General features: G+C 36.1%; 1 protein-coding gene across 1 annotated transcript in view; it reads right to left on the reverse strand.

Moving 5' to 3' along the window:
• Positions 1-215: 215 nt before the first annotated feature.
• The window catches only part of LOC131049811 (uncharacterized), a 209,809-nt gene continuing 192,416 nt past the window's right edge, over positions 216-17,608 (reverse strand). The window contains exon 15 of the mRNA XM_057983889.2: positions 216-525. The gene's annotated coding sequence lies outside the window, so the exon portion shown is untranslated. The remainder of the gene's footprint in view (positions 526-17,608) is intronic.

Consider the following 17,608-nt stretch of genomic DNA (forward strand, 5'->3'; position numbering starts at 1 on the left):
TACGTTTTTGGGGGGGCTAATGTTAGGGGTAAATAACGTATGTTAGTAAGAATAATATTTATAAGTGTGTTATGTTTATGTTTGTCGCCGAGAGGTTCCCATCGGGTAGTTGGGAGTTGGTGATGGTTGGCAACTTGACCAACCGTCGGGTTTTTATATTGTTTGGTTGGAACCTCGGCAAGGGGATTATGTATGGACAATTCTGGACACTAGAATAAAGATATAACTTTTCTAGTCTAATATTATCATTGTTATTTATGTTATGATGTACAATTGTTCTGTTCCATGAATACTTGGTATGTGCGGGAAATACTGTGTTATGTGATTATTCACCAACCATACATTTAGGACTAAACATATGTTACTTGTGACCTTTAAAATGTTTACATTTGCATCTCCTGTTCCTTTCAAGCTGACTCCATGTACAATAGATAGGGAGTGAATCCGTCCAATGCCCACAACAACACCATTAAATGGATCCAACACCCTAACTTTATCCCCTTCTTTGATTTTCTCAATACATTTCTGCAAAAAGAAAAGAAAATGTTATATTACATAGGTAATTATACATTTCACCAATATGATGCAGTCACATAGCAACATAAAAGAATAGACATAAGTCTTAAATGCAAGAAAATACATTCTCTCTAATTTTCACAATTATTGACAACCATAGTCATAAAGGAAAGATAGAGCAGTGAAATGACAGTGAGATGTGATGAAATACAACTCGGGTTGAAGGAAATATGTAGTCTCTATACATAGTGTCAAAGTGAATTGAATAGGGTTAAGATTTAATGGTTTGACAATCCATAATGAAGAAAATAGTCCCTCCAAGTGTTTTCACTGTCCAAACAATGACGCAGTAATATAATAACAGTCATGGCAAGTAACAATAATTATAATAAAGAACACAATATAGAAGTCAAAAAAACTAGAAGGTTTTTAAACAATGTTGATTAGCAATCAAGCTTCCCTAAATCAATCACAAATAGCAAGCATAAGCACAATTACAGTCCGTGCAAAGAGAACAATCCAGATATAGATCTAAGAAGCAATAAAGGTCTTACAACACATGAGCAGTCATGAAGAAAGACAACAACCATAGACACTAAATAGAAACAATCTCATAATCAAAGAGATGGCCAAGTTGCAGGCTTAGCGTAGAAAAAATAGTGAAGTACAAACCCTATGACAGTCATAACCAAGGAACACAATCATTAATACATTCTTTTAGGTTGCATGTATTTTTAGAAATTGGATCTGCATGTATTGTGAAGCAATGACATGGAAAATATTAGATCATATCCTCTTTTGGGGTTTTAGTTAACATTATGGATCGCCCTATGCTTTCATTTCAAGTCTCCTATAAGATAAAACTAATAGCATTCTGGAAGACCACGTGAAGAGGCCAATGCATGAACCATCACCATTAGATTCATAGTCCTCTTTGAAGAGTAACAATTAGCCTTGGAAATACATGAGTCATAGCAACCTTAGGAGTTAGGAGACAGTAAATACCAAGTTTTGGTCACAGGTTCAGTGAGAAATGGAAGAGTTCATAAGCAAAGAAGTAATAGATAGACATTTCTATCAAAATGCTACAAATGGGCAGTCCACAATAGCATTTACAAAGCTACAACCCATACAAGGTCTTTTTGATAGAACAAATCACAGTGAGTATGTTCACGTGGATCAAAGATAGCAGTCTCGGTCAAGGATGATACAGTCCATAGCACAAATCATATTATTGTGCCTTATGACAGTAACAAAAGACTTAGAAACCCTGGTTTACGGAAATGTAAGTCACTACCTATATACAGCAAATGGAAAACACCTAGGTCAAGAATTAATATGGTAAAATGCATAGTTAAAGGTAGTGACTGTAGGACAGGTTGATATACAAACCTAAAAGAGCAGTATAGTGTTTCACCAACAGAGCAATAAGAGGTTTCAAGAACACATTAATGAATTTACTATCAAGAAGACAAAGCTTCGAGACATTTCCATGTAATGCACAAAAGGAACTAAAGTTCATTAGAGTTAAAATCCAAATGGCATCAAGTTCAAGAGATCAAAATTTTGCCTCCCATGTTCAAGACTTCATTAATATCTAATTGCACTTTGCAATTATCAAGTGTTGAAGATTAACTAGATTTGGCAATTACAAATGTTTTGATAGACATGATGCACAAGGTATGTGTTCTAGACTATTTCTTTAAGTTTTACATTGTTCAACAACCCTACGTGTCTAATGGTAGCAGTAATAAAGAGTTTACATACCAAATAGGAACAATGATCAAGTCTGAGATAAAAGCAGTCTTTTCCTATTTGACAACAATTCTTTTGACTTTCAAAAGACAGAGTGGAAGCCACAGATGCCAAAGATATTGCAAAATACAAAGTAGATAGTGCATGGGTACTATGAGTAGGTCATGAACACTAGAGAGATTCCCTGATCATAATCTCAACATCAACCCTTTGATTGTCATATATTTGAAAGCAATAGACACAATCCAAAGGGGCTTCAAAGATGTCTCCCATGTCTCTATCTCATTCATCAATCTTGGAAGGTGTAACAAGTACAATTCCCAACCATGGTTCAAAAGAGTAAAATGATAATTCAAAATGATAGTATTTTGCATCTGAAAAGCTAGTCACAATCCCTAATACAGTCATAAGTATGATCATGGCATTGAATATAGTGAGAAATCAGAGCACTAATAAGGGCAACCTATATATCAAAAGACATCTTCATATCATGGATGCTTCAAAGGTCACAATGACTAAGATAAAGAAAAGATCAGTACAAACCACAGTTTGAACAACAATTCATCAGAAAAATAGAGACATGAAAGATTTGCAGTCCCAAAGAATAAGACAAGAACAATATTCTCAGTCAAATACAGTCCCAATGACAAATAAGAATAGCAACAAACCCTGCCCTAAATATTATTGAAGAGACAATAAAGAGACAGTGAACTTACAATAAGTATTCATTGTCAAAGAACATAGGGAAAGATTTCATAAGGGTACTAGCAATAAAATATGACTGAGTCATCAAAGAGCAGTGAATGGAGTTTTAGTAGCATGATACAGGTCCAAAATCCTTATAAAAGCAATTTTGGCAGTCACAATCATGAGAGAAGACAATCTTATGAAGAGGTACATGGTTTGTAACAATCTCTAAACAATGAATGAAGAAGATAAAATCATCTTCATAATCATAGTCCTAAGCATGTCAAAGGACAATCTGCCCTTTTGAAGGTTGTTATTACAGTCATAAAGCCAAAGGCAGTCACCTAGGTATAGAAAGGACCGTATGACAATGTGAATAAAAGAATGTTGATAAAGCCTAAAATGACGGTGCTTAGAAACAAAGATTAAAGTAGCCTATGCCATGATAAAAGTGCAGATTGTAAAGAACAAGGACCTTCAAAAGAAAATAATGCAACCTCAAGTCTTTGGAACAGAGCAGCAACATAGGATAATTGCAGACCACGAGAAGAGATCAGTTTAGAATAGTCATAAGTGATCATAGAGTAAACAAGTCAGAAAAGGAACAACAATCAAAGATGCCAACAACCTAATGAGGATAATAGAAATGTGGGTCCATAGCCATTAAGGATGAGGATCATGACCTACATGTATGGAAGCCACACAACCAATACAAATCTGCCTTATAGAAACATCAAGAGATACCATACAGTGAGTTGGGTAACCAGTCATAAAGAAAGGCACATAACCTTTTGAGAGAAGTGTATAAGATACTAACAGAGTATGTCAATAGTAGGAGAGCTATCGAATTAGCTAGGACAAGAACTTGTAGCAGTCAAATCTAATAAGACTCTCATGAACAATGAGTTGATTGCACACATGAAATGCAAATATAAGAAAGGGACAAATGAATATGCAGTAAAGAAGACTTATCGTACACCTCCCAAAGTACAAGTGAACCTTGAGTTCCAATTTAAGGCTCTTCCATAATGTACCTAAGAAGATCAACCAAATAATGCAAGTCACTGTACAATAAGTCTAAAGATCAGTTTTGAAGCCTGGAAAGGTGGGATTTTACTCACAATCAGTTGAAGGTCTTCAAAAGAGGAGTCATTCTCATACAGCTTGGAAGACTCCATTGGCAGCTCAAGAGGAGTGCCCACACTTTATCATGCAAAGATTCATGTAAGAAGGTAATATTTTGGATCTGAGCATACCACTTTCAAAAGGGTAATTTTTGCATCACTTCTATTGTCAAGAAAGAGTTTGATAGTCAAATGCAAGATTTTCATCCATGATGAGCAAAAGTTTCCAGAATTTGTATAGGGGGCTGTAAGATTTAAAGATCAGGGGTCTTGTCTACTCCATATTGTTTCTTCCATTTAATTTCATGGTTTCAAAGTAGACGTATGTTGGCAATTGACACTCTATTGGTTGGTTTCACTATGTTGTCATTGATGGCAACATGATTTTGTGTTCCGACTTCATATGGTGTACCAACAGGTACTTTACAGATTCTACACCAGCACCAGCACCGGCAAGACAAAAGGATTTCTTTGGTCACCGACAATGCAGGCTGACATGGTATAGTAAAGGTTATCAATATTGGAGGCCGACTTATCTTGGATCCGGCATCGATAACTTGTTTTAAATACATTTATTTTATATGGCCGACATGTAATCTGATATTGTATATATCTTTGTAAGCCGACATAAGGCATAAAGTTGTATAGGGTATATAGGTCAGTTTGATTAGATCATTTTGATATAAGGTAATATATATGGTGATGGATATGCAAATGTAATTATTCAGAGAGATTATGTATGTGAGGAATTTATTGTAAGTATTATTCTAGTAAAGGGGTTTAGGGTTTCAACCGGAACAGACAGAGCTTAAACCGGAACTGTATTCTAGCATAGAAGATGCTATCTTAGTAGTTCACACTTCTCTGGATTGTTGTCTGGAATTTTATGTAGTCAGTGAGGCTCCTATTGTGATTGAGCAGTGTCTAAGCTGTAAGCCTTCCTGCAAGTGCAGGCCCATCATATATTGTAATATCTCTTCATATGGCCAGTGGATTGATAATGTAGGTCACAAATCCCACCGTGGTTTTTCCTCATTGAGGTTTTCCACGTATAAATCTGTGTGTTATGGTTCTTAGTTATGTGTTTGGCTTATTGGTTTCTTTACGTCTTTCAATTATGTTTATACCGGTATACTGGTTGGTGTATGAATGTTTTGTTAAGGCTAAAATCTAGGAGTCCGGTATAACACTAATTCACCCCCCCCCCCCGCCTCGCAATGTTATTGGTTCCCAACAATTGGTACCAGAGCCTTGTGCCTCGGAGGAAATTTAAAAGCTTGAGGAAGATCCTGAAACCAAAATCATTGAATATGGCTTTGGAGAAACAACTTGAGATGGCACTTGAAGATTATGATGTTGAAAGATTGAAGAACTTAAAGCTACAAGATGAATTGAATTCTGCAAAAGAATTCATTCTTGTCCTACAAGAGAGGCTATCATCTGTTCAACCTAGAAGGAAGGAACTTTTGCAAAACCAGGATGATAAATAGAAAAATGCACTTAAGGAACAATGTCAGAAATTGAGTCAAGAGAACATGGTTATGAAGAATGAAATGCAAGTTATAACTCTGAGGATGTCTAAGGAGATTGAGGACATAAACAAAAAGGAAGAAAATCTTGTTGTATCCATGAAGAACAAGTTTGAAGAGTGTGGTAGGCTGGTTCATGAAAATGATATGTTGAGAACTGATTTGGTACAATCGCAGAGCAATGAGCAAGAGCTTGAGAGACAAATGATAATACTAAGAGAAGATTTAACTACTGCAAGTGAGTACAAAGAAAAATTCAAGATCATCTCAGCACAACTTTATGAGTTACTGAAGAGACAAGCAGATTGGAGATTCTAGTGGACTTGGATTTGAGCAAGGACAGAGTTCTGGTACTGCTAATGAAGATCAAAACCATAAGGCACCGGTAAGACAATTCAATGCTTATAAATTCAATGGTAGATGTTTTGTTTGCAATAGATTTGTTCACATGGCTAAGCAATGTAGAAACATAACAAATAAAAACCCTGATTCTGCTCCCAGTAAATGTTCTAAATGCAATAAGTTTGGTCATAAGACAAAAGATTGCAGAATGAATGTAAAATGCTATGCTTGTGGAAAATTTGGACATATGGCTAATCAGTGCAGGTCAAGCAATTTCACTGGTTTTTGCAAATCAATTCAGAAGAACAATGTCACATGTTATGCATGTAATGAAATTGGACATATTGCTAAGTTCTGTAGAAGCAGAAATCCACCGGTTAATAATGGAGGATCAAATGAAAAAGGAAAAGAGAAGATTAGTGAAATCTGGCATGATCATACTCAGAGATGGGTTAGGAAGACTAAAGAACAATCATTAGATGGGAATGTCCCGGTTACTTATCTGGTAGAAGAGGCTACTCCTGCACTGAAAGTGAGCTTATCCGGTAACTAAGGCAGATGCCTTAGGGGTAGGCAAAACTCATGAAGATGTTGCATATGCCCCGGTAAGAGGTTCTGGAAGATGTTCCAGGTATCGGAGAGGATTATCCGGCATGTATATGTTCTGAGCGAGATCCAATATCTTTCACCAGTAGTCATTTATGTCAATGGAAGATTAGGGTTATTGTCGAAGGATAATAGGTCGAATACACTTCATTGTTAATCACCCTGCATTCAGAGTGATTTCAAAGCTATTCAAAGCGACTAAGTGTGATCAAAGGCTATTCAGAGGCAATCAAATTTCTTCTTGAGCGATATCACCGGCGTCTGATTTGTTGAAGGTTTTCACTGAGAGCGATCAAAAGGTATTTATCTTGAAACATGGAAGAAGTATCATCTTCTATTCCTATTTTTGTTGCAAACCCAACTGTAGTGGAGGTCAAGGACTGCCCCAGGCCAATTTTCAAGCAGTATCCACATGTGGCTACCCAGGAAGATTTGGTTGGAGCATTTCCTTGCATTCCGGAAGGAGTTGTGTATGTAGAGGATGTTAGGGCATACATTCACTGTCATATAGAGGACTTGGGTGTTGTTTATTTTTAACTTAGGGAGTAAAATAATATAGTAATCGGATTCTAATTAGAATCCGAATGGGGCTGGGTCCATACCTTCAACACGTTAGGCAATCATAAGGAAACGTGTGCATTCAAAGTCTAAATAGGGCTGGTCCCTTCTCTCCATCAACACGCCAAACACATAAACTTAACATGTGCACACTCCTATAGGGCCGACCCTATATCAGCAACATGAAGCGTGGGAAAAGAAAACAATAAAAAGAAAGAGGTTGGCACCAAAACTAATATTGGGCCGACCCAATATTAGTTCCCCTTCCACATATAAATAAGGATTCATTTGTATGCTTTCATTATTCATTTTTATATCAACACATATGTGAACTACCTCTACAAATTTGGTGCGAAATCTGATTGAAGGTGAAATACATCTACTACTAGTAGGTGAAGTATACTTGTTGCTGAGTGAATTAACTTCAGTCACTAGGGCAAGTTTACCATACAAGTATAATGCGAAATATCTCTGCTCATAAGAGGGTGCGAGATTATCCTTCTAAAGGTGCGAACTGTATGTGCACTTGGAGTTTCCCAACTGTGAAGAAGTGCAGACCTTAGTACTGAGGATGGTGTGCCAATTAGTATACAGAGAGTGTAGATGCAAGTATGTAGGGCAGATTGGTGCGCACCTTGGTGCGGGCTGGTCAGTACACAGACGGTGCAGTGCAGATGTGTAATGTCCCCACTTTGAAATAGAATTTAATAATAAATGATAATAATAAAATTAAAACATTAAAAACTAAATTAAAATATAAATAATATAATTAAATATGATTAATTAAAAATTAATAAAGTTAATGAAAAGTCAAAAGACATGAAAGAAAAAGTTGCGACTCCCTCAACAATGAGATATAAAAGGGAGAAGAGAACCTCATTTGAGAGGGGGGATAATTTGGAAATGAGAAGTGCAGATCTGATTTAAATAATAAGTGCACATCTGATTATGGAAGGTTGTGTCCCTTTCAAAGGGTAGAAATAATGAAGAGTTGCACTCTTTCAAAGGGTGCTAATGGTGAAAGGGTGTGTCTCTTGCCAAAGGGCATACATGATGAAGAGGTGTGACCTCTCCCTCAAATTGAGAGATATAAAGGGAAGGAATCAAAAGCATCTAGTGACATCACCATTGATCAGATCAGATTAGAATTGTTATCAAGTTACAGGGAGTAACATTTGTGTTCTTGGTGGTATGCATGGGGATAGTGTTAACAATGATAGCCACGTTGGAAGCAAAAACCACGGAAGGAGTAGAGCGTACCCAGCATATCCAGGATACACCACTAGCAAGTGAACAGTAAGTGGTTTGCCCTAAATCGTAGGAAATACTTCATGAATAATGTCGTGGAATTCGAATCATACCGCAAGATAAATTGAAGCAGAATAGCCGGTAAATAACATAGATACATTCTAAATTAATATATCAGAGATGCATTTAGAATCAATGTTGCAAAGATACATTCAGAATTAGCATAATAGAGATGCACTCAAAATTATAATGACACTTCTAGAGATAGAGATACACTCAAGATTATAATATAATAGTGATATATTAGTGATGTTAAATAACAATTACCATAAGATTGTAGAGATACACTCAGAATTAAAACAGAGGAAATAGAGATTGCTTCAGAGGCAATTTACAGAGCTAGGGATCACTGAGGCATTTCAGAGCAGAATTATATTTAAGTCCCTGATAATGTCTACGATGATTGCTCCCTTTAAAGGAGCCATAGAGACCAGAGGGCAAAATTGAATGCCAAGATTCCAAGAGGAATCCAAAGAGAGATTCATAGGGAATCTCTTAGAGACAATATATATATATATATATATATATATATATTGTAGAGGTTAACCATATGCATATGTTAGAAATAGAGAAGCTTGAGCAGGGGTGGGATCTCTGCCAAGCTTTGAGAACATTAATGATTTCACTCATTAATAGAGATCCCAAATAGAGACCTTAGGAGGACGACATCCTGGGTTGCTCCTAACTGAGAAATATTTCTCAATAAAGGGCTGGGTCAATCCAAGTAAGGTCCAACTGAGTATTGTATCCTTTTTTATAGATAACAATAAATCAGTTAATATTATTTGTTAAATATGTAGAATAACGTATGGCATTCTTTCTTGTATAATTGCACAAATAAATATATATGTTTAATTATCTTTCATATTGTTTGAATACTAACGTTTGTTTGCAGGACTTGAATGCCAAATAATCCAATCCCCAACTAGGAACATTACAAGATGCAAGTATGAAAGGAAGATCTATGACTGTTTGTGTATTGACCTAGACATATGGATCTTGCTATTGTTCATCCTTATTAGCCTAACAGATAAGTGTGTAGTTTGCCTATTTGTGAATAATTCATAATCAGATCCGAGGATCTATTCTAGCTGGGTTTTTCCTCCTAGGAGGTTTTCCCAGGGTAATAGTGTTTTGTCTTATGGTTGTTCATTTTGCCTACTTATTGTTTATTACTAATCTGTAACTACTTAACTAACTGCAAACAATCTGGAAGTAGATATTAATTTCTGAATTCTGAACTTACTGTTATCTGAAAGTGGAAAAATTCAACATGGTATCAGAGCCAGGTTGTACTAACCGTAATTAGATCTACCATCATGTAGCCTAGATCTTTCTCTTTCTTGCTATCATAAAATTGATGACAGGTTCCAAGATTGAGGAGAGATTGAAAAGGTTTGTGATCAAAGGTTTAGCATATTCACATCTTGGTCCTATATGCTTGAAGATCTGACTCTTCTGCGTCATTCAAACTAAGTATTTTTTGAGTCATTGCATTCTTGATTGCAAGATATATTATACTCAGCTTATCCAAAAGATTGAAGTATTATCGTTTGACTGACCTAGTTCTAGGTCGTATTGATTTTATGATTCTAATTGCCTTAGTTGGTAGACTTATCTAATATAGAACATTATTTAGATATCATCATGATCTTTGATTTGCATACTCTTTTTGTTAGAACTTAGAAGGTATTCTAAATTTCTATTTGAGTGTTGCAAGGTATTATAGATCGATTCTTCGTTAATGTTTGGATTGGAATCAAGAATGTCTTGGACTCATCAACCACAGTTGTCATCTATATGACTATGATCTAAATACTTGTTATGTTCTCTGCATATGTAATTTAGATATTGTTATTATGTTAAATAATATGGACTGGTTCTATTATTGACTTTTGATCTAAAAGTTCTAAGTATTCTTGTGATGAATACTTATATGCATTCTAAGTGAGTAGCTATGCTTGGTTGAGTTATGTTTTTCTAAGATCTTCATTCATGACATTTTTTTGTTGACTTGAATTCTACTTGACATGAACAACTTATGAGGATGTGTACAGTCATGAGGAGCTAATGATTGTTTGCCTTGGCATCATTGATATAAGTATACTGACTGAGGTGTAGGAATTTTATGTTCTATTAAATATGGAGATGAACTCCTAATGAACAGATCGAGATCACTTTGACTTAATATTTTGGCCTATGTGTAAATAGGTGTTCCTGATAGATAAGTTTAGTTGAAATATGATCTGCAATCATGTTCGTAGTATGCAAGGGTTAATGCTAGTCGAAGAAACTTATTTCTCATATCTATTACATAGCTTTGTAGTTCGTATAATCTAGATCTCCTTCATGTGCTTTTTGACGTATGGGATTCTTCTACTATCATAAACTACCTTGAGATTTGTTTTGTTTTGATCAAGCATAAATTGTGCTTGGTGGTTAACAAAGAGTATAACTAATGAGTATTTTATTAATATCATTTTGCAAAATGATGTTGTTAGATCAATTTTATCAGTGCTCATTTGTTTTGATTTACTTCTAATTACTTTCCTCTAGACTGAATTGCAAATAGATAAACTAATGGATATTATGGTTGCATTCAGTCTTTGGTCTTTTCTATGTTCTTTCTTCTGATTTGAGTGAACTACTACTTTCGTTTATTATTACACCAATGTTATAAGTTGTTCTAGTAATCATGTGTTTCAAAACATAGCTTTGAGATGTTCTCAACCTTCAAATCTGACCATTGATGTGAAGAATGAGATCTACTACAAATGTTTTATGAAGAAGTTATGTGTGGCTCCTTGTTGTTTTAGAAGTGTATTAAAGATCCCTTTTGCTCTTGATGTTTTAGTGCAAACCTCTTTTTTGTTTGGTTTTGTAATACCAAAGATAATGATCAACTATGGACATTAATGGAATCTTGAGTTCTGATAATTGTAGATTCATCACTTCTCTTGTAAGAGGTTGATGGGGCATGGTTGGATGATTTGTGAGGTTTGAGTATTCTTTATTGTGCTTACTCCGTTGTCTGTTCCAAGAGATTGAATTTATATCTTGTCTTACTAACATTGCATAATGTTGCTATTCATTGGCTGAAACTATTATCTACAAATCCGTGATTCTATTTGTGGTTCCTCTTTGAAAGATTTCGCAATTGATCTCTTAGGATTTTCATTTTCTATTGATGACATTTGATTGGCAATCTTGTTGTGTAATCTCTTGATGGAAGTTATCCTCATCTTATCTCAGTAATTGTGCTATGGGTCCACCTTGTTGATTGAAAGATAAATGGACAGGATCTTTGAGATTGACATAAAAGATTGATTGTGCAGAAGTTAAGAGGGAGCACCTCCTTCTGAGTTTGGTATACTCTAACTTATGTTGGTTGATTACCTTTTGATTATGAGTATTAGCATGTAATTTTTCTTGGGTCAAGCATTTTTTAATTTCATTATGATTGAACTGACTTGATGCTTAGTGTATGATTTCCTATCCTTGAGTACAGGAAATTGATTGGATCTTTCAGTGGCTTGGAGTGCTTCTGAAAAAGGGCATACTAATTCTTCAAGGGAAATTATTGGGATTGGCGTACACTCGAAGGAAGTTCGAGTCCTTTGGAAGCTGTGATTGGGTTTGTGTGCTAGATGGAATCTCATCCTATGCTTGTGTGCTGGATGAAAGAGGTTCTAGATCCACTCTATGCTTGTGTGCTAGATGGAATCTCATCCTACTCTTGTCTATTGGCTGAAAGAGGTTCTAGATCCATTCTTTGCTTGTGTGCAAGATGAAAGACTATGGTTTATGTAACTTCATTCTATGCTTGTGTGCAAGATGAAAGATTATGATATTCTGATATTACATTCTACTCTGAGAGAAGATTGAAATGGAAGTTCTCCTTCATCCTTAACAGACAATGAATGGTGGGTATGCATGATGGATATCATGGAAAGAGTCCATGATATATGAACATACTTGTGTATGCATTCATGGATTATAGGTGTGCATGTTAAAAGTTGGATTCATTCTCTGCAGGCAAGGCAAGATGAACATTATAAAAGGGATCCATAATGAGCTATCATTATGTGATTTGGTTACTACCTATTATTTGTTATTAATGGCTACTTGTTGTAATCCTCTCTAAGAGGGAGTGTTGTAATTGTTGACTGAAGCTCGGATTATAGATTACTCAATGAATGTATTATTTAGGGTCGGGCCCTAATCATGTAACCTGGTTGTAAGATTATTTTTCTCCCTAGTTAAGAGGGAGTGTTGTTTATTTTTAACTTAGGGAGTAAAATAATATTGTAATTGGATTCTAATTAGAATCCGAATGGGGCTGGGTCCATACCTTCAACACGTTAGGCAATCATAAGGAAACATGTGCATTCAAAGTCTAAATATGGTTGGGCCCTTCTCTCCATCAACACACCAAACACATAAACTTAACGTGTGCACACTCCTATAGGGCTGACCCTATATCAACAACATGAAGCGTGGGAAAAGAAAATAATAAAAAGAAAGAGGTTGGCGCCAAAACTAATATTGGGCCGACCCAATATTAGCTCCCCTTCCACATATAAATAAGGATTTATTTGTATGCTTTCATTATTCATTTTTATATCAACACATATGTGAACTACCTCTGCAATTTTGGTGCGAAATCTGATTGAAGGTGAAATACATCTGCTGCTAGTAGGTGAAGTATACTTGCTGCTGAGTGAATTAACTTCAGTCACTAGGGCAAGTTTACTATACAAGTATAATGCGATATCTCTGCTCATAAGAGGGTGCGAGATTATCCTTCTAAAGGTGCGAACTGTGTGTGCACTTGGAGCTTCCCAAGTGTGAAGAAGTGCAGACCTTAGTACAAAGGATGGTGTGCAAATTAGTATACAAAGAGTGCAGATGCAAGTATGTAGGGCAGATTGGTGCACACCTTGGTGCGGGCTGGTCAAGTACACAGACGGTGCAGTGCAGATGCAAGTATGAAAGGAAGATCTAGGGCTATTTGTGTACTAACCTAGACATCTGGATCTTGTTGTTGTTCATCCTTATTAATCTAACAGATAAGTGTGTAATCTGGATCTTGTTGTTGTTCATCCTTATCAGTCTAACAGATAAGTGTGTAATCTGCCTATTTGTGAATAATTCATAATCAGATCCGAGGATCTATTCTAGCTGGGTTTTTCCTCCTAGGAGGTTTTCCCAAGGTAATGGTGTTTTGTCTTGTGGTTGTTCATTTTGCCTACTTATTGTTTATTACTAATCGGTAACTACTTAACTAACTGCAAACAATCTAAAAGTAGATATTAATTTTTGAATTTTGAACTTACTATTATCTGAAAGTGGAAAAATTCAACATTGGGAACTTCAGAAATCAAGGGAATGTATATGAGTGAGCTAATGAGAGAATCTGGAAAGATCAAACTGGCATATAAACATATTGAAGATCTAGGGTTTACAAACATTCTGGATATTCTAGAATTTGAGGATGAGATAATCAGATATATACTAAGCAAAGTACATGGGGAATTCATATGGCTGGACAAACCTTACAAAATCACTAAGGAAGCCATCCAGGCAATTACTGGTTTGTCATTGGTAGGGCAACATCTAGATAAGAAAGTTTCAAACAATTTCGTGAGGAAGATCACTGGCGCTACATTTGACAAGAGATCCATAAGAGTGAGCACTATCACCGACACCGACATCAAATTTGGTAGCATGATTATCGGATATAAGGTAACTTAGTCAAACCGATTGAATTCTATTTCCAGTTCATGCATTTTGGTTGCATATAAAATGATGAGAGATAATGTGAAGTTAGATCTATGCGGTTGGATGCTTGATGAGCTGTTGATAAACTTAGGGAAGATTAAGGGTGAGAAAAAGGGCACTTTCTGGCATGGGAATTTGTGTCTGCTTAATTCTATATTTTATGAATGATTCACTCGGTTCTGGCAAGAGGCAATGGGCTTTTGACATTCCGGTAGGAAGATAATTGAAATAGTCAATTGCTGCATTAGGAAGCTAGAGAGATGATAAGATATGGGGGCATTTTAAGGCATTTAAAAAATCTATGAGGTCTAGGGTAAGGGTACCTGAGCATATTGTAGAGAAATACTCTATCGACATTTGCTTTGTGGTAAAGAAGGATGAGACTGTCATGGAAGCAGTTAAGCCCCAAAATATTTGGGTTGAAGCAATGGACTATGAGGTAGATGTACATATTCTTGATGCCTACGCAAAAATGTTAATTGATGCACCTATAGATGAGACATGGAAGCTCTGTGGTACTGCACAACAGAAGACTGTAGAGGTTGAAATCGAGTTCAACTGGGAGAAAAGGGAGAAACAAGAAGGAAAAGCAAGTAAATTTGTACAAAAGGTTTCAAAGGACATAAAGGCACTAATTGATGTTGTCCCAGAGAAAGGTAGAAAGAGGAAGGATCCGAAAGTTCATATTGAACCTGTTACTGTAGAATCTGAGTCAGAGGATAACACACTGTTAACATTCAAGAGGGTTGTTAGGAAGAAACTGAAGGAAACAAAGGTGGAAGCAAAGAAGCAACCGGTGAGGAAGGTCACAATCAATCTATCGGCACAAAAGCAAGCACCTAAAGCTACACCCACAACTGCATTCAATACTGCCAAAAGGAAGAAGAAGAGTGACATTGACTTAGCACTTGAAACTAGTAATGTTACTATCATACCACCCAAAACTTGTGCAGAAATTGTAGATAAAATAACTAAAGATGGCATGTTGAAGAATGTTAAATTTTATTATGAAAACTTAGAGGATGATGAATAGAGAGAGGTAGAGGAATCAATCCTATTATACTTGGATATATATAAGAAAGCCTTGATAGAGATAGAAAATCAAATGCCACCTGAGTTATATAACATGTTAGATGCTAGAAGATTATCTGCTATGAAAGAGGATAAACACATTAAAATGCAAGAACTATTAGCTATCTGTGTTACTATAAATCCAGATGAAATGGATAAGACAATTGAGGCGGCAGACAAAAAAGTCTTCAATAACAAACATAGGATAACTAGTCTGATGCTAGGGAGAGTGAATGAAATAATAAAGGAAACTTAGAAGGCATGGATTAAATTTTTGGGAGAGCACAGGGGATTCTTTACTTCAACGGAGACCAAAACAGACACTGTAGATACCCCGGTTGAAGGGAAAGGAAAGGGGATTATGGGAACTTCACCCTTAGTTTTCAAAAATACCAAGATAGTGGAAATTGAGCCACCAGTAAATACAGATGTACACAAAAATATAAAGATACCGGTTAATACAAAGAACATTGCACATGATACTAACATTGAGGACAATTGTCCTCCGGATACAAATGTACAGGTTGAGGATACTGTTCCTACAGAGGAACTGATAGTTAAACAGACTGCACCAAAAGGCAAAGCCACCGATGCAAGTGAGGAGATAATAAGGATAAAACATCAGAGGACAAAATAGGGGAATCCGACAGGGAACCAGTTGTTAGCCCATCATTATTGTCAATTGACACTTCTCTAGTAGAAAAGAAAACCATCACAAAGATGAGTCCCACTAAACTAATGATGATGGCTTCTCTGAAACTGATGAAGGAGGGAACCATAGACAAGGGGATTATAGATCAATCAATCACTGTTCTACACAGATTGGTCTCGGAGTGTAAGATTGAAAATGAAGAGAGCCCTTCCGGAAAGCTTAAGGTAATCACTGAGCACATATCAAAAGACTTTCAATCCTTACAACAAATCTCTAACTGGCAAGCACTAGAAAGATTTACTCAGACTAAATCTCAATTCCAACACAACAAAGAGTGTGAGGATTTGGGAGTTCTCTAACACAAGATGAAGGATGTAAATGGAAACAAAATGCAAAGAGAAGAAAAGAAAAGGAAAAAAGCATGAATACACACATTGGTGATCCATGAGAAGAATAGTGAGAGAGAAAACATGGACTTCTCGCCCCTAGATCTTGTCTAGGTGATCCATGGGAAAAAGGACATGGAAAACTAGCCCCTAGAGTCTGTCTAGGTGATCCATGTAAGGGAGGAGAGTGAGAAAGTCTAGCCTTATGCCGCTAGTTCCACTCAACCTCGTGCATGTGTGTGTAAGTGAGGTTAGAAGCACCTCATAGGAGTCTATGCTCGAGTATGCTACAACCTGTATATGTATAGTACAAAAGCGTGACATCTCGCTCTAAGAGTCTGTGCTCTGGTTCCGAGAATAATCACCTTGCATAAAAGAAAAATGGAGACATCTCGCTCTAAGAGTCTGTGCTCTGGTTCCGAGAATGACCCATTGCTCAAAAAGTGTAATGTTTATGTCATAAGAAAAGTAGAATAGGATACCTACCTTCATCACAAAAGAAGATACCCCAAAAATGCAACAATTTCATAGATCCAAGCAAGAGAGTTTTGCACTCTTTAAGCAAGGATAAGATAGTTGAAAAGGGATATCTTGTAGTATGTGTAAAGGAGATCTTTAGAGGAGAAGAGATCTTTGTACAAAAGACATCTATCCCCGAGAGGAATTTTCTTAGACAAATATAACATCTTCTAGAAGAAGACAAAGAAGAGAATAAGAATGCAATACTTCCTTCTTTTGCGAGGTGAAAGTGATTCTTAATGAAGGATGACGCTCTTTTTAACCCAATTGGGAGAGTGAATTCATTATGGATGTATTTTACCAAGTGCAAAAGAGGTTATAGTCAAGGACTTACACCTCTTGTAAGAGAGAATCCTTGAACAAACAACAACAAATGCATACAAGGAATAACATCAAGTAATGAAGTTCACACCATCCACGAAATAGGAAAAAGTGGATCCTTAGATAAAAATAAGAAAAGATCATTGCCTCCCAAGGATAAGGACAATGAGAAGGACTTACACAATCTTCTAGGGAGAGATTTAGACATAAGCAAAATGTACTACATACTCACATGAGTTCATGCAAGCAAGACATTAGTGTATGTAAAATGCTCCTCACAAGAAGTGGGTAGGATAAGAAAGAGAATACACATCTTCTCCCATATCTAGGAAAAGAAGATTATAAAGAAAAGATGATCAATATTTCCACACTATTACCCCATAGGAACAAGAGATAACATAGAAAAATTAGGCTATTATGTTGCTTTAAAAATATGATTGCACTTGAAATTGT

This window comes from Cryptomeria japonica, chromosome 7 (genome assembly GCF_030272615.1).
Source record: "Cryptomeria japonica chromosome 7, Sugi_1.0, whole genome shotgun sequence".
NCBI lineage: Eukaryota > Viridiplantae > Streptophyta > Pinopsida > Cupressales > Cupressaceae > Cryptomeria > Cryptomeria japonica.